Source organism: Hyla sarda, chromosome 11 (assembly GCF_029499605.1).
Source record: "Hyla sarda isolate aHylSar1 chromosome 11, aHylSar1.hap1, whole genome shotgun sequence".
Taxonomy (NCBI): Eukaryota; Metazoa; Chordata; class Amphibia; order Anura; family Hylidae; genus Hyla; species Hyla sarda.
Genome location: NC_079199.1, coordinates 102,756,055 through 102,775,434, shown reverse-complemented (window position 1 = coordinate 102,775,434; position 19,380 = coordinate 102,756,055). Strand labels below are relative to the sequence as shown.

The following is a 19,380-nucleotide window of genomic DNA, read 5'->3' as shown; positions in this document are numbered from 1 at the left end:
AGACATGATGTTGCCCCCACCATGATCACTGTAGGGATGGTATTGGGCAGTGCCTGGTTTCCCCCAGACATGATGCTGCCCCCCACCATGATCACTGTAGGGATGGTATTGGGCAGGTGATGGGCAGTGCCTGGTTTCCCCCAGACATGATGCTGCCCCCACCATGATCACTGTAGGGATGGTATTGGGCAGGTGATGGGCAGTGCCTGGTTTCCTCCAGACGTGATGCTGCCCCCACCATGATCACTGTAGGGATGGTATTGGGCAGGTGATGGGCAGTACCTGGTTTCCTCCAGACATGATGCTGCCCCCACCATGATCACTGTAGGGATGGTATTGGACAGGTGATGGGCAGTGCCTGTTTTCCTCCAGACATGATGCTGCCCCCACCATGATCACTGTAGGGATGGTATTGGGCAGATGATGAGCAGTGCCTGGTTTCCTCCAGACATGATACTGCCCCCACCATGATCACTGTAGGGATGGTATTGGGCAGGTGATGGGCAGTACCTGGTTTCCTCCAGACATGATGCTGCCCCCACCATGATCACTGTAGGGATGGTATTGGGCAGGTGATGGGCAGTGCCTGTTTTCCTCCAGACATGATGCTGCCCCCACCATGATCACTGTAGGGATGGTATTGGGCAGGTGATGGGCAGTACCTGGTTTCCTCCAGACATGATGCTGCCCCCACCATGATCACTGTAGGGATGGTATTGGGCAGGTGAGGGGCAGTACCTGGTTTCCCTCAGACATGATGCTGCCCCCACCATGATCACTGTAGGGATGGTATTGGGCAGTTGATGGGCAGTACCTGGTTTCCTCCAGACATGATACTGCCCCCACCATGATCACTGTAGGGATGGTATTGGGCAGGTGATGGGCAGTGTCTCGTTTCCCCCAGACATGATGCTGCCCCCACCATGATCACTGTAGGGATGGTATTTGGCAGGTGATGGGCAGTGCCTGGTTTCCTCCAGACATGATGCTGCCCCCCACCATGATCACTGTAGGGATGGTATTGGGCAGGTGATGGGCAGTACCTGGTTTCCCCCAGACATGATGCTGCCCCCACCATGATCACTGTAGGGATGGTATTTGGCAGGTGATGGACAGTGCCTGGTTTCCTCCAGACATGATGCTTCCCCCACCATGATCACTGTAGGGATGGTATTGGGCAGGTGATGGGCAGTGCCTGGTTTCCTCCAGACATGATGCTGCCCCCACCATGATCACTGTAGGGATGGTATTGGGCAGGTGATGGGCAGTGCCTGGTTTCCTCCAGACATGATGCTGTCCCCACCATGATCACTATAGGGATGGTATTGGGCAGGTGATGGGCAGTGTCTCGTTTCCCCCAGACATGATGCTGCCCCCACCATGATCACTGTAGGGATGTATTGGGCAGGTGATGGGCAGTACCTGGTTTCCTCCAGACATGATGCTGCCCCCCACCATAATCACTGTAGGGATGGTATTGGGCAGGTGATGGGCAGTACCTGGTTTCCCCCAGACATGATGCTGCCCCCACCATGATCACTGTAGGGATGTTATTGGGCAGGTGATGGGCATTACCTGGCTTCCTCCAGACATGATGCTGCCCCCACCATGATCACTGTAGGGATGGTATTGGGCAGATGATGGGCAGTGCCTGGTTTCCTCCAGATATGATGCTGCCCCCACCATGATCACTGTAGGGATGGTATTGGGCAGGTGATGGGCAGTACCTGGTTTCCCCCAGACATGATGCTGCCCCCACCATGATCACTGTAGGGATGGTATTGGGCAGGTGATGGGCAGTACCTGGTTTCCCCCAGACATGATGCTGCCCCCACCATGATTACTGTAGGGATGGTATTGGGCAGGTGATGGGCAGTGCCTGGTTTCCTCCAGACATGATGCTGTCCCCACCATGATCACTATAGGGATGGTATTGGGCAGGTGATGGGCAGTGTCTCGTTTCCCCCAGACATGATGCTGCCCCCACCATGATCACTGTAGGGATGTATTGGGCAGGTGATGGGCAGTACCTGGTTTCCTCCAGACATGATGCTGCCCCCCACCATAATCACTGTAGGGATAGTATTGGGCAGGTGATGGGCAGTACCTGGTTTCCCCCAGACATGATGCTGCCCCCACCATGATCACTGTAGGGATGTTATTGGGCAGGTGATGGGCATTACCTGGCTTCCTCCAGACATGATGCTGCCCCCACCATGATCACTGTAGGGATGGTATTGGGCAGATGATGGGCAGTGCCTGGTTTCCTCCAGATATGATGCTGCCCCCACCATGATCACTGTAGGGATGGTATTGGGCAGGTGATGGGCAGTACCTGGTTTCCCCCAGACATGATGCTGCCCCCACCATGATCACTGTAGGGATGGTATTGGGCAGGTGATGGGCAGTACCTGGTTTCCCCCAGACATGATGCTGCCCCCACCATGATTACTGTAGGGATGGTATTGGGCAGGTGATGGGCAGTGCCTGGTTTCCCCCAGACATGATGCTGCCCAGACCATGATCACTGTAGGGATGGTATTGGGCAGGTGATGGGCAGTGCCTGGTTTCCTCCAGACGTGATGCTGCCCCCACCATGATCACTGTAGGGATGGTATTGGGCAGGTGATGGGCAGTACCTGGTTTCCTCCAGACATGATGCTGCCCCCACCATGATCACTGTAGGGATGGTATTGGGCAGGTGATGGGCAGTGCCTGTTTTCCTCCAGACATGATGCTGCCCCCACCATGATCACTGTAGGGATGGTATTGGGCAGATGATGAGCAGTGCCTGGTTTCCTCCAGACATGATACTGCCCCCACCATGATCACTGTAGGGATGGTATTGGGCAGGTGATGGGCAGTACCTGGTTTCCTCCAGACATGATGCTGCCCCCACCATGATCACTGTAGGGATGGTATTGGGCAGGTGATGGGCAGTGCCTGTTTTCCTCCAGACATGATGCTGCCCCCACCATGATCACTGTAGGGATGGTATTGGGCAGGTGATGGGCAGTACCTGGTTTCCTCCAGACATGATGCTGCCCCCACCATGATCACTGTAGGGATGGTATTGGGCAGGTGAGGGGCAGTACCTGGTTTCCCTCAGACATGATGCTGCCCCCACCATGATCACTGTAGGGATGGTATTGGGCAGTTGATGGGCAGTACCTGGTTTCCTCCAGACATGATACTGCCCCCACCATGATCACTGTAGGGATGGTATTGGGCAGGTGATGGGCAGTGTCTCGTTTCCCCCAGACATGATGCTGCCCCCACCATGATCACTGTAGGGATGGTATTTGGCAGGTGATGGGCAGTGCCTGGTTTCCTCCAGACATGATGCTGCCCCCCACCATGATCACTGTAGGGATGGTATTGGGCAGGTGATGGGCAGTACCTGGTTTCCCCCAGACATGATGCTTCCCCCACCATGATCACTGTAGGGATGGTATTGGGCAGGTGATGGGCAGTGCCTGGTTTCCTCCAGACATGATGCTGCCCCCACCATGATCACTGTAGGGATGGTATTGGGCAGGTGATGGGCAGTGCCTGGTTTCCTCCAGACATGATGCTGTCCCCACCATGATCACTATAGGGATGGTATTGGGCAGGTGATGGGCAGTGACTCGTTTCCCCCAGACATGATGCTGCCCCCACCATGATCACTGTAGGGATGTATTGGGCAGGTGATGGGCAGTACCTGGTTTCCTCCAGACATGATGCTGCCCCCCACCATAATCACTGTAGGGATGGTATTGGGCAGGTGATGGGCAGTACCTGGTTTCCCCCAGACATGATGCTGCCCCCACCATGATCACTGTAGGGATGTTATTGGGCAGGTGATGGGCATTACCTGGCTTCCTCCAGACATGATGCTGCCCCCACCATGATCACTGTAGGGATGGTATTGGGCAGATGATGGGCAGTGCCTGGTTTCCTCCAGATATGATGCTGCCCCCACCATGATCACTGTAGGGATGGTATTGGGCAGGTGATGGGCAGTACCTGGTTTCCCCCAGACATGATGCTGCCCCCACCATGATCACTGTAGGGATGGTATTGGGCAGGTGATGGGCAGTACCTGGTTTCCCCCAGACATGATGCTGCCCCCACCATGATTACTGTAGGGATGGTATTGGGCAGGTGATGGGCAGTGCCTGGTTTCCTCCAGACATGATGCTGTCCCCACCATGATCACTATAGGGATGGTATTGGGCAGGTGATGGGCAGTGTCTCGTTTCCCCCAGACATGATGCTGCCCCCACCATGATCACTGTAGGGATGTATTGGGCAGGTGATGGGCAGTACCTGGTTTCCTCCAGACATGATGCTGCCCCCCACCATAATCACTGTAGGGATGGTATTGGGCAGGTGATGGGCAGTACCTGGTTTCCCCCAGACATGATGCTGCCCCCACCATGATCACTGTAGGGATGTTATTGGGCAGGTGATGGGCATTACCTGGCTTCCTCCAGACATGATGCTGCCCCCACCATGATCACTGTAGGGATGGTATTGGGCAGATGATGGGCAGTGCCTGGTTTCCTCCAGATATGATGCTGCCCCCACCATGATCACTGTAGGGATGGTATTGGGCAGGTGATGGGCAGTACCTGGTTTCCCCCAGACATGATGCTGCCCCCACCATGATCACTGTAGGGATGGTATTGGGCAGGTGATGGGCAGTACCTGGTTTCCCCCAGACATGATGCTGCCCCCACCATGATTACTGTAGGGATGGTATTGGGCAGGTGATGGGCAGTGCCTGGTTTCCCCCAGACATGATGCTGCCCAGACCATGATCACTGTAGGGATGGTATTGGGCAAGTGATGGGCAGTGCCTGGTTTCCTCCAGACATGATACTGCCCCCACCATGATCACTGTAGGGATGGTATTGGGCAAGTGATGGGCAGTGCCTGGTTTCCTCCAGACATGATGCTGCCCCCACCATGATCACTGTAGGGACGGTATTGGGCAGGTGATGGGCAGTGCCTGGTCTCCCCCAGACATGATGCTGCCCCCACCATGATCACTGTTGGGATGGTATTGGGCAGGTGATGGGCAGTACCTGGTTTCCCCCAGACATGATGCTGCCCCCACCATGATCACTGTAGGGATGGTATTGGGCAGGTGACGGGCAGTGCCTGGTTTCCCCCAGACATGATGCTGCCCCCACCATGATCACTGTAGGGATGGTATTGGGCAGGTGATGGGCAGTGCCTGGTTTCCCCCAGACATGATGCTGCCCCCACCATGATCACTGTAGGGATGGTATTGGGCAGGTGATGGGCAGTACCTGGTTTCCTCCAGACATGATGCTGCCCCCACCATGATCACTGTAGGGATGGTATTGGGCAGGTGATGGGCAGTACCTGGTTTCCCCCAGACATGATGCTGCCCCCCTCCATGATCACTGTAGGGATGGTATTGGGCAGGTGATGGGCAGTACCTGGTTTCCCCCAGACATGATGCTGCCCCCACCATGATCACTGTAGGGATGGTATTGGGCAGGTGATGGGCAGCGCCTGGTTTCCTCCAGACATGATGCTGCCCCCACCATGATCACTGTAGGGATGGTATTGGGCAGGTAATGGGCAGTGCCTGGTTTCCCCCAGACATGATGCTGCCCCCACCATGATCACTGTAGGGATGGTATTGGGCAGGTGATGTGCAGTGCCTGGTTTCCTCCAGACATGATGCTGCCCCCACCATGATCACTGTAGGGAGGGTATTGGGTAGGTGATAGGCAGTGCCTGGTTTCCTCCAGACATGATGCTGCCCCCACCATGATCACTGTAGGGATGGTATTGGGCAGGTGATGGGCAGTGCCTGGTTTCCCCCAGACATGATGCTGCCCCCACCGTGATCACTGTAGGGAGGGTATTGCGCAGGTGATGGGCAGTACCTGGTTTCCTCCAGACATGATGCTGCCCCCACCATGATCACTGTAGGGATGGTATTGGGCAGTTGATGGGCAGTGCTTCGTTTCCCCCAGACATGATGCTGCCCCCACCATGATCACTGTAGGGATGGTATTGGGCAGGTGATGGGCAGTACCTGGTTTCCCCCAGACATGATGCTGCCCCCACCATGATCACTGTAGGGATGGTATTGGGCAGGTGATGGGCAGTACCTGGTTTCCTCCAGACATGATGCTGCCCCCACCATGATCACTGTAGGGATGGTATTGGGCAGGTGATGGGCAGTACCTGGTTTCCCTCAGACATGATGCTGCCCCCACCATGATCACTGTAGGGATGGTATTGGGCAGGTGATGGGCAGTACCTGGTTTCCCCCAGACATGATGCTGCCCCCACCATGATCACTGTAGGGATGGTATTGGGCAGGTGATGGGCAGTACCTGGTTTCCCTCAGACATGATGCTGCCCCCACCATGATCACTGTAGGGATGGTATTGGGCAGGTGATGGGCAGTTCCTGGTTTCCCTCAGACATGATGCTGCCCCCACCATGATCACTGTAGGGATGGTATTGGGCAGGTGATGGGCAGTACCTGGTTTCCCTCAGACATGATGCTGCCCCCACCATGATCACTGTAGGGATGGTATTGGGCAGGTGATGGGCAGTGCCTGTTTTCCTCCAGACATGATGCTGCCCCCACCATGATCACTGTAGGGATGGTATTGGGCAGATGATGAGCAGTGCCTGGTTTCCCCCAGACATGATGCTGCCCCCACCATGATCACTGTAGGGATGGTATTGGGCAGGTGATGGGCAGTGCCTGGTTTCCCCCAGACATGATGCTGCCCCCACCATGATCACTGTAGAGATGGTATTGGGCAGGTGATGGGCAGTGCCTGGTTTCCCCCAGACATGATGCTGCCCCCACCATGATCACTGTAGGGATGGTATTGGGCAGGTGATGGGCAGTACCTGGTTTCCCTCAGACATGATGCTGCCCCCACCATTATCACTGTAGGGATGGTATTGGGCAGGTGATGGGCAGTACCTGGTTTCCCCCAGACATGATGCTTCCCCCACCATGATCACTGTAGGGATGGTATTGGGCAGGTGATGGGCAGTGCCTGGTTTCCCCCAGACATGATGCTGCCCCCACCATGATCACTGTAGGGATGGTATTGGGCAGGTGATGGGCAGTACCTGGTTTCCCCCAGACATGATGCTGCCCCCACCATGATCACTGTAGGGATGGTATTGGGCAGGTGATGGGCAGTACCTGGTTTCCCTCAGACATGATGCTGCCCCCACCATGATCACTGTAGGGATGGTATTGGGCAGGTGATGGGCAGTACCTGGTCTCCCCCAGACATGATGCTGCCCCCACCATGATCACTGTAGGGATGGTATTGGGCAGGTGATGGGCAGTACCTGGTTTCCCTCAGACATGATGCTGCCCCCACCATGATCACTGTAGGGATGGTATTGGGCAGGCGATGGGCAGTGCCTGGTTTCCCCCAGACATGATGCCGCCCCCACCATGATCACTGTAGGGATGGTATTGGGCAGGTGATGGGCAGTACCTGGTTTCCCCCAGACATGATGCTGCCCCCACCATGATCACTGTAGGGATGGTATTGGGCAGGTGATGGGCAGTGCCTGGTTTCCTCCAGACATGATGCTGCCCCCACCATGATCACTGTAGGGATGGTATTGGGCAGGTGATGGGCAGTACCTGGTTTCCCCCAGACATGATGCTGCCCCCACCATGATCACTGTAGGGATGGTATTGGGCAGGTGATGGGCAGTACCTGGTTTCCCTCAGACATGATGCTGCCCCCACCATGATCACTGTAGGGATGGTATTGGGCAGGTGATGGGCAGTGCCTGGTTTCCTCCAGACATGATGCTGCCCCCACCATGATCACTGTAGGGATAGTATTGGGCAGGTGATGGGCAGTACCTGGTCTCCTTCAGACATGATGCTTAGAATTGAGGCCAGAAAGCTCAATCTTGGTTTAATCAGACCAGAAAATCTTGTTTGCCTTAGTCTGTATGGGATTTCTGTAATCTCTGGCGTCTTCCATGTGTTATTCCTGAGGAGAAGCTTCTTTCTGGCCCAGATTGTGGAGGCTGCAGTGAGGGTTCTGGACCTTCTGGAAGTTCCTCACATCTGGGCAGGAGAAACGATTGCGCCAAACTTCTTCCATGTAACAATTATGGAGGCCTCTGCTCCTGGGAACTTTCAGTGCAGCACCACATTTATTTCCAATTCTCTATGGTGCCACACAATCCTGTCTCTGAGCTGTACTGGCAGTTCTTTCCACCTCATGGCTTGGTGTTTGCTCTGATATGCATTGTGAATTCCCCACAGGAGACTCCAATCAATCCTCCTGAAGGGGTTAATAAAAATGATTCAGTTTTTTACCACAGCAACCATGAACCTTCTGAAATCTCAGCTGTGATTGGTTGTTGTGGACAGAACCAGACAGTTTTGTTTTCAGGCAGATCCTTAAAGGGGTACTCCGCCCCTAGACACCAAGCTGTCTGATCGCGGGGGTCCTAGATGACTGGTGATGCGGGGCGTAGACTTGTTACATCACAGTCACGTTACCCACTCGTGACGTCACAGCCACGCCCCCTCAATGCAAGTCTATGGGAGGAGGCGTTACTACCGTCATGCCCTCTCCCGTAGACTTGCATTGAGGGGGCGTGGCTGTGACGTCACGAGCCTCCGTCACTGCACCCGACACTCTAAACAAGCACTGGGTGCAGCAGGGAGATTGAGGGGGTCCCCATTGGCAGATAGGAGATAAGATGTCTAGGGGCGGAGTACCCCTTTAAGTCCGGGTCCAGTTCTATGTAACCCAAAATGGTGCCATTTAAAAAAATAACGCTCCAACTCACACAGCTACGTCATCGTAAAGAGATAAAAAGTTAGCACGACAACTTTGGGTCCCGAAGGCCAAGATAGGCCAGTCCCAGAAGGGGTTAACTATTTCTTGAAGGTCCATTATAAGGAGCCCACCTTCCTTGAGTGTCGCTGGGCACAGGGGTTGCCCTGTCCCGTCTGTCGCTGGCACGCTTGGTTCCCCTTTGAGTTCCTCTTCGTCTGTAGAGTCTTGAGATTGGGAGGGTCTCTCCGTCCCCTGTGGACACATCTGTTCCGTCATTCCCCGGTGTTCCGGCAATCGTTCCTGGTCCGTCGTACCATAGGGTACTTGGTGGACTCTCCACGATCCTGCGCTGTCCCCTCATTGTATCGGCTTGGCATTCCTTCCAGCAGACCGGAGCTGTCATTCCTCTCGGTCTATGTCTCCTCCCCTCTCCTGTAGCCACCGTCTCTCACTCCTCCTCCCCACAGATGGCTGCTGTTGCTGCTCCTCTTCTCCTCCTCCTCCTCCTCCTCTGCTCTTCGTGTGTTTTCTTTTAATGCAAATTGAGACTCGGGGAAAATCCAGGATCCCTGGAAAGATGGCGCAAGGAGGCTGCCCCCTGGGATGTGGCTCCTGCCTCAGCCTGTGTGCCAGGTAAGAGCCTGGTGTTTTCCGCTCTCCTCATGTCTATAGACCTCCCTCCTCTTCCTCGCCCCGGCTCGTCGATGGCAGATTTGTCATATGTGGACTTAATGCTGCGCCCGTCTGTTGTTATAAAGTCTATTGATCTGGAATTGGTGCCCAGACTTTGCCATGTTCCTGTTGGGCGGCTCCGTGTCACTCTGCGTGACCAAAGTGCCTCCCACATGATGGACGTGCCCGCCTTGGGTGCCGCACACCTGTTTGATGTCATATGTTGGTGTCTTCTTCTACGTTGTAGTATGACTGGTTCCTTGGCACCCGCTCCCTGCCCGTGAGATGGCACCTTGTACTTGAGTCCATTCTAGTTCCGATACAGCTGACGGGGACTTATAATTACAAAGCTATTAGGAAAGCGTATTGGAGAGTTGTGCCAGTTATGGTGCCCGTGTGGGTGGTATCATGGCAGTGTTGTCTGTTGTGATGCCTTTGAGGGTGGCATCGAGCTGTAGATGCCAAGACGAGGTTTTACGATGAAGTTTTTCAGGCCTGAGGTTCTGGGCAGAGTGTCCCTCAGGTCATGTTCTGACCACAATTACCCCCATAAGTCCTCAAGTCCCACCCACCGAGGACTATGATGGGGTCGTCCGGACTTGTGAGGTCCATTCATACGTCTCGGGTGATGTCACCTGTCATTGAGGTGTGACGGGATCTGCGCCGCTCTCAGGACTTAGTCATCAGATTGTTCTGTTCTCCTTGATGTCAGAGGAGGAGAAGAGATGGTGTAGAGGGGCCGAGCCTGTCACGTCTTCACTCCTGATGGGTCATGAGGTGTTCTACAGAAGCTGCAGCACTCAAAGAGTTAAATGCAAGTTCAGCTCTGCTACATGTGTTTGTGGAAAAGCAGAAATATTCAGTGTAAGAATATAGGAAATAGATCAGTGGTTTGTAACCTTGTTGGAGGTGCTGAACCCCCCCCCAGCTTCATATACGCATTCACCAAACCCCTCTTAATTGGAAAAATAAAATGTAATTTTAAACATAGGAGGTATATATATATAAAGGGGTACTCCGGTGAAAACCTTTTTTCTTTTTAATCAACTTGTGGCAGAAAGTTAAACATATTTGTAAATTACTTCTATTAAAAAATCTTAATCCTTCCAGTACTTATTAGCTGCTGAATGCTACAGAGGAAATTCCTTTCTTTTTGGAACACAGAGCTCTCTGCTGACATCTCTGTCCATTTTAGCAACCGTGCATAGCAGATGTATGCTAAGGGCAGCATGGTAGCTCAGTGGTTAGCACTGCTGCCTTGCAGTGCTGGGGACCTGGGTTCAAATCCCTCTAAGGACAACAATAAATAAAGCGTTATTATTATTATAATAATGTCAGCAGAGAGCACTGTGCTCGTGATGTCATCAAAGAGCATTCCAAAAAGAAAAGAATTTCCGTTGTAGTATTCAGCAGCTAATAAGTACAGGAAGGATTAAGATTTTTTAATAGAACTAATTTACAAATATGTTTAACTTTCTGCCACCAGTTGATTTAAAAGAAAAAAAGTTTTCACCGGAGTACCCCTTTAAGTATATATTTATACATAGGTGCACAAAAGGAACAAAACCATTAAGTCACATTAGGTAGTAGTTCCCCCACATTAGGTGCAGTATAGTCCCCCACATTAGGTGCAGTATAGTTCCCCCACATTAGGTGCAGTATAGTTCCCCCACATTAGGTACAGTATAGTTCCCCCCACATTAGGTGCAGTATAGTTCCCCCACATTAGGTGCAGTATAGTTCCCCCACATTAGGTGCAGTACAGTTCCCCCACATTAGGTGCAGTATAGTTCCCGCCACATTAGGTGCAGTATAGTTCCCCCACATTAGGTGCAGTATAGTTCCCCCCACATTAGGTGCAGTATAGTTCTCCCCACATTAGGTGCAGTATAGTTCCCCCACATTAGGTGCAGTATAGTTCCCCTACATTAGGTGCAGTATAGTTCCCCCACATTAGGTGCAGTATTGTTCCCCCACATTAGGTGCAGTATAGTCCCCCACATTAGGTGCAGTATAGTTCCCCCACATTAGGTGCATTATAGTTCCCCCACATTAGGTGCAGTATAGTTCCCCCACATTAGGTTCAGTATAGTTCCCCCCACATTAGGTGCAGTATAGTTCCCCCACATTAGGTGAAGTATAGTTCCCCCCACATTAGGTGCAGTATAGTTCTCCCCACATTAGGTGCAGTATAGTTCCCCCACATTAGGTGCAGTATAGTTCCCCCACATTAGGTACAGTATAGTTTCCCCACATTAGGTGCAGTATAGTTCCCCCACATTAGGTGCAGTATAGTTCTCCCCACATTAGGTGAAGTATAGTTCCCCCACATTAGGTGCAGTATAGTTCCCCCACATTAGGTACAGTATAGTTCCCCCACATTAGGTGCAGTATAGTTCCCCCACATTAGGTGCAGTATAGTTCCCCCACATTAGGTGCAGTATAGTTCCCCCACATTAGGTGCAGTATAGTTCCCCCACATTAGGTGCAGTACAGTTCCCCCACATTAGGTGCAGTATAGTTCCCGCCACATTAGGTGCAGTATAGTTCCCCCACATTAGGTGCAGTATAGTTCCCCCCACATTAGGTGCAGTATAGTTCTCCCCACATTAGGTGCAGTATAGTTCCCCCACATTAGGTGCAGTATAGTTCCCCTACATTAGGTGCAGTATAGTTCCCCCACATTAGGTGCAGTATAGTTCCCCCACATTAGGTGCAGTATAGTCCCCCACATTAGGTGCAGTATAGTTCCCCCACATTAGGTGCAGTATAGTTCCCCCACATTAGGTGCAGTATAGTTCCCCCACATTAGGTTCAGTATAGTTCCCCCCACATTAGGTGCAGTATAGTTCCCCCACATTAGGTGAAGTATAGTTCCCCCCACATTAGGTGCAGTACAGTTCTCCCCACATTAGGTGCAGTATAGTTCCCCCACATTAGGTGCAGTATAGTTCCCCCACATTAGGTACAGTATAGTTTCCCCACATTAGGTGCAGTATAGTTCCCCCACATTAGGTGCAGTATAGTTCTCCCCACATTAGGTGAAGTATAGTTCCCCCACATTAGGTGCAGTATAGTTCCCCCACATTAGGTACAGTATAGTTCCCCCACATTAGGTGCAGTATAGTTCCCCCACATTAGGTGCAGTATAGTTCCCCCACATTAGGTGCAGTATAGTTCCCCCCACATTAGGTGCAGTACAGTTCCCCCACATTAGGTGCAGTATAATTCCCCCCACATTAGGTGCAGTATAGTTCCCCCACATTAGGTGCAGTATAGTTCCTACACATTAGGTGCAGTATAGTTCCCCCACATTAGGTGCAGTATAGTTCCCCCACATTAGGTGCAGTATAGTTCCCCCCACATTAGGTGCAGTATAGTTCCCCCCACATTAGGTGCAGTATAGTTCCCCCCACATTAGGTGCAGTATAGTTCCCCCCACATTATGTGCAGTATAGTCCCCCCACATTAGGTGCAGTATAGTTCCTACACATTAGGTGCAGTATAGTTCCCCCCACATTAGGTGCAGTATAGTTCCCCCCACATTATGTGCAGTATAGTTCCCCCCACATTAGGTGCAGTATAGTTCCCCCCACATTAGGTGCAGTACAGTTCCCCCCACATTAGGTGCAGTATAGTTACCCCCCACATTAGGTGCAGTATAGTTCCCCCCACATTAGGTGCAGTATAGTTCCCCCCACATTAGGTGGTAGCGAGCTCCCGGCGGTCCACACGATTAAGTAACGCAGGGCCGCAGGGATAAAGTAGCGGCCCGAGGTCCGACAAGCGGCTTTTGGAACAAGGGTCCTGTGCACGAGGGCAATTTAAACTTTAAGAGGCCGAGCACAACCCCGGCGGCCTCCCCCGCCGAACCCCGAGACTGGACTCACTGGAACCCTGGTTGGTCGATCGAATCACGTGAGACCACGGAGACTTGAAACTCACCATCATCATCAGATCACAGTACACCCCCACCATCTCATCATCATCCATCACATACACCCCCCACCATCATCATCATCCATCACATACACCCCCCACCATTCTCATCATCATCCATCACATACACCCCCCACCATCTCATCATCATCCACCACATACACCCCCACCATCTCATCATCATACATCACATACACTCCCCACCATCTCATCATCATCCATCACATACACCCCCACCATCTCATCATCATCCACCACATGCACCCCCCACCATCTCATCATCATCCATCACATGTACCCCCCACCATCTCATCATCATCCATCACATACACCCCCACCATCTCATCATCATCCATCACATACACCCCCACCATCTCATCATCATCCATCACATACACCCCCCACCATCTCATCATCATCCATCACATACACCCCCCACCATCTCATCATCATCCATCACATACACCCCCCACCATCTCATCATCATCCATCACATACACCCCCCACCATCTCATCATCATCCATCACATACACCCCCCACCATCTCATCATCATCCATCACATACACCCCCCACCATCTCATCATCATCCATCACATACACCCCCACCATCTCATCATCATCCACCACATGCACCCCCCACCATCTCATCATCATCCATCACATACACCCCCACCATCTCATCATCATCCATCACATACACCCCCCACCATCTCATCATCATCCATCACATACACCCCCACCATCTCATCATCATCCACCACATACACCCCCACCATCTCATCATCATCCATCACATACACCCCCCACCATCTCATCAATCATCATCATAACCGCAAAACAATGATCATAATCATCATTACAAACATCTCATCTCAACCATCACATATATAAACCATAAGAAAATCCTAATATATGTATAAAACATGACATCAATCATATCATCCATCACATACACCCCCCACCATCTCATCATCATCCATACAAACACACCATCTCATCATCATCATAAAAAAATACACCCCACATCATCCATCACATACACCCCCCACCATCTCATCATCATCCATCACATACACCCCCCACCATCTCATCATCATCCATCACATACACCCCCCACCATCTCATCATCCATCACATACACCCCCCACCATCTCATCATCATCCATCACATACACCCCCCACCATCTCATCATCATCCATCACATACACCCCCCACCATCTCATCATCATCCATCACATACACCCCCACCATCTCATCATCATCCACCACATGCACCCCCCACCATCTCATCATCATCCATCACATACACCCCCCACCATCTCATCATCATCATCCATCACATACACTCCCCACCATCTCATCATCATCCACCACATGCACCCCCCACCATCTCATCATCATCCATTACATACACCCCCCACCATCTCATCATCATCCATTACATACATCCCCCACCATCTCATCATCATCATCCATCACATACACCCCCCACCATCTCATCATCATCCATCACATACACCCCCCACCATCTCATCATCATCCATCACATACACCCCCCACCATCTCATCATCATCCATCACATACACCCCCCACCATCTCATCATCATCCATCACATACACCCCCACCATCTCATCATCATCCACCACATGCACCCCCCACCATCTCATCATCATCCATCACATACACCCCCCACCATCTCATCATCATCCATCACATACACCCCCCACCATCTCATCATCATCCACCACATGCACCCCCCACCATCTCATCATCATCCATCACATACACCCCCCACCATCTCATCATCCATCACATGTACCCCCCACCATCTCATCATCATCCATCACATACATCCCCCACCATCTCATCATCATCATCCATCACATACACCCCTCACCATCTCATCATCATCCATCACATACACCCCCCACCATCTCATCATCATCCATCACATACACCCCCCACTATCTCATCATCATCCATCACATACACCCCCCACCATCTCATCATCATCCATCACATACACCCCCCACCATCTCATCATCATCCATCACATACACCCCCACCATCTCATCATCATCCATCACATACACCCCCCACCATCTCATCATCATCCATCACATACACCCCCCACCATCTCATTATCATCCATCACATACACCCCCACCATCTCATCATCATCCATCACATAAACTCCCACCATCTCATCATCATCCATCACATGTACCCGCACCATCTCATCATAATCCATCACATACACCCCCACTATCTCATCATCATCCATCACATACACCCCCCACCATCTCATCATCATCCATCACATACACCCCCCACCATCTCATCATCATCCATCACATGTACCCCCCACCATCTCATCATCATCCATCACATACACCCCCACCATCTCATCATCAACCATCACATGTACCTGCACCATCTCATCATCATCTATCACATACACCCCCACCATCTCATCATCATCCATCACATACACCCCCCCACCATCTCATCATCATCCATCACATGTACCCCCACCATCTCATCAACATCCATCACATACACCCCCCACCATCTCATCATCATCCACCACAGGCACCCCCACCATCTCATCATCATCCATCACATATACCCCCCACCATCTCATCATCATCCACCACATACACCCCCACCATCTCATCATCATCCACCACATAGACCCCCCATCATCTCATCATCATCCATCACATACACCCCACCATCTCATCATCATCCATCACATACACCCCCCACCATCTCATCATCATCCATCACATACACCCCCCACCATCTCATCATCATCCATCACATGCACCCCCCACCATCTCATCATCATCCATCACATACACCCCCCACCATCTCATCGTCATCCATCACATACACCCCCCACCATCTCATCATCATCCATCACATACACCCCCCCACCATCTCATCATCATCCATCACATGTACCCCCCACCATCTCATCATCATCCACCACATACACCCCCCACCATCTCATCATCATCCATCACATACACCCCCCACCATCTCATCATCATCCATCACATACACCCCCCACCATCTCATCATCATCCATCACATAAACCCCCACCATCACATCATCATCCACCACATACACCCCCCACCATCTCATCATCATCCATCACATACACCCCCCACCATCTCATCATCATCCATCACATACACCTCCCACCATCTCATCATCATCCATCACATACACTCCCACCATCTCATCATCATCCATCACATACACCCCCCACCATCTCATCATCATCCATCACATAAACCCCCACCATCACATCATCATCCACCACATACACCCCCCACCATCTCATCATCATCCATCACATACACCCCCACCATCTCATCATCATCCATCATATACACCCCACCATCTCATCATCATCCATCACATACACCCCCCACCATCTCATCATCATCCATCACATACACCCCCCAACATCTCATCATCATCCATCACATGTACCCCCACCATCTCATCATCATCCACCACATCCACCCCCACCATCTCATTATCATCTATCACATACACCCCCCACCATCTCATCATCATCCATCACATACACCCCCACCATCTCATCATCATCCATCACATACACCCCCACCATCTCATCATCATCCATCACATACACCCTCCACCATCTCATCATCATCCATCACATGCACCCCCCACCATCTCATCATCATCCATCACATACACCCCCACCATCTCATCATCATCCATCACATACACCCCCACCATCTCATCATCATCCATCACATACACCCTCCACCATCTCATCATCATCCATCACATGCACCCCCACCATCTCATTATCATCCTCCACATGTACCCCCCCACCTTCTCATCATCATCCTCCACATGTACCCCACACCATCTCATCATCATCCATCACATGTACCCCCACCATCTCATCATCATCCTCCACATGTACCCCACACCATCTCATCATCATCCATCACATGTACCCCACACCATCTCATCATCATCCACCACATGTACCCCCCACCATCTCATCATCATTCTCACCATGTACCCCACACCATCTCATCATCATCCATCACATGTACCCCCACCATCTAATCATCATCCATCACATACACCCCCCACCATCTCATCATCATCCACCACATACACCCCCACCATCTCATCATCATCCATCACATACACCCCCACCATCTCATCATCATCCATCACATACACTCCCACCATCTCATCATCATCCATCACATACACCCCCCACCATCTCATCATCATCCATCACATAAACCCCCCACCATCACATCATCATCCACCGCATACACCCCCCACCATCTCATCATCATCCATCACATACACCCCCGCCATCTCATCATCATCCATCACATACACCCCCCACCATCTCATCATCATCCATCACATACACCCCCCACATCTCATCATCATCCACCACATACACCCCTCACCATCTCATCATCATCCATCACATGTACCCCTCACCATCTCATCATCATCCATCACATACACCCCCACCATCTCATCATCATCCATCACATACACCCCCACCATTTCATCATCATCCATCACATACACCCCTCACCATCTCATCATCATCCACCACATACACCCCCCACCATCTCATCATCATCCACCACATACACCCCCCACATCTCATCATCATCCATCACATGTACCCCCCACCATCTCATCATCATCCATCACATGTACCCTCACATCTCATCATCATCCATCACCATCACATGTACCCTCACATCTCATCATCATCCATCACAGGCACCCCCACCATCTCATCATCATCCATCACATACACCCCCCACCATCTCATCATCATCCACCACAGGCACCCCCACCATCTCATCATCATCCATCACCTACACCCCCCACCATCTCATCATCATCCACCACATACACCCCCACCATCTCATCATCATCCATCACATACACCCCCCACCATCTCATCATCATCCATCACATACACCCCCACCATGTTATCATCATCCATCACATGCACCCCCACCATCTCATCATCATCCATCACATACACCCCCACCATGTTATCATCATCCATCACATGCACCCCCCACCATCTCATCATCATCCATCACATACACCCCCACCATCTCATCATCATCCATCACATACACCCCCACCATCTTATCATCATCCATCACATACACCCCCCACCATCTCATCATCATCCATCACATACACCCCCCACCATCTCATCATCATCCATCACATACACCCCCCACTATCTCATCATCATCCATCACATACACCCCCCACCATCTCATCATCATCCATCACATACACCCCCCACCATCTCATCATCGTCCATCACAAACACCCCCACCATCTCATCATCATCCATCACATACACCCCCCACCATCTCATCATCATCCACCACATACACCCCCCACCATCTCATCATCATCCATCACATACACCCCCACCATCTCATCATCATCCATCACATACACCCCCACCATCTCATCATCATCCATCACATACACCCCCACCATCTCATCATCATCCATCACATACACCCCCACCATCTCATCATCATCCATCACATACACCCCCACCATTTCATCATCATCCATCACATACACCCCCACCATCTCATCATCATCCATCACATACACCCCCACCATCTCATCATCATCCACCACATGTACCCCCCACCATCTCATCATCATCCATCACATACACCCCCACCATCTCATCATCATCCATCACATACACCCCCACCATCTTATCATCATCCATCACATACACCCCCCACCATGTTATCATCATCCATCACATGCACCCCCCACCATCTCATCATCATCCATCACATACACCCCCACCATGTTATCATCATCCATCACATGCACCCCCCACCATCTCATCATCATCCAT

At 51.5% G+C, this 19,380-nt stretch overlaps 1 protein-coding gene across 1 annotated transcript in view; it reads left to right on the top strand.

Moving 5' to 3' along the window:
* Positions 1–9,317: 9,317 nt before the first annotated feature.
* Positions 9,318–19,380, top strand: part of BAHD1 (bromo adjacent homology domain containing 1) — a 116,642-nt gene continuing 106,579 nt past the window's right edge. Inside the window, exon 1 of the mRNA XM_056546841.1 lies at positions 9,318–9,452. The gene's annotated coding sequence lies outside the window, so the exon portion shown is untranslated. The remainder of the gene's footprint in view (positions 9,453–19,380) is intronic.